Here is a 537-nt window from a genome sequence, read left to right on the forward strand (position 1 = left end):
TCAAACGGATTACCATGTATGATGTGTTTAATTAAAAATTAACATGTATTACTTTCCGTGATAAAACTATTGTGACAGTTTATCTAGTGTGCTACTGGCAACGACCCGCTTCCTGCCACATGTACCCCCGAACTAGATACCTCTACTCCCTGCCAAATCAAGCGGACTTCGAACGCTATACCCCAATTCATCCTTCATGTCTGCTAATCACCAGCACCAGGGCTCTCTAGAACGACATTGTTCAAAGTCAACGACAGTTTATACTGTCAATTTCAGCTGTTTTTATTTTCCATGAGTAATTAATGCCATAACGTTTTGACATCCCTATGTTGCGTGTATCGGATACTCAAGCTTGACCATGTGACCCTTGACATATCCATGCTCTCTTGGAATGTTTCGTAACGATCCATATGGCCAAGACCAAGATTTGAGTGAAAAATTATCTTTACAGTAACTCAGCTGTTGATTCATAAAATTAATACTTGCAAATGTACTCGGTTCACAAAAAGTTTTTTAAAAATACTGAACACTTTACAC

The sequence above is a fragment of the Saccostrea cucullata genome, unplaced genomic scaffold (assembly GCF_032062105.1).
Source record: "Saccostrea cucullata isolate Sc308-1 unplaced genomic scaffold, CSIRO_AGI_Scuc_v1 ctg1007, whole genome shotgun sequence".
Taxonomy (NCBI): Eukaryota; Metazoa; Mollusca; class Bivalvia; order Ostreida; family Ostreidae; genus Saccostrea; species Saccostrea cuccullata.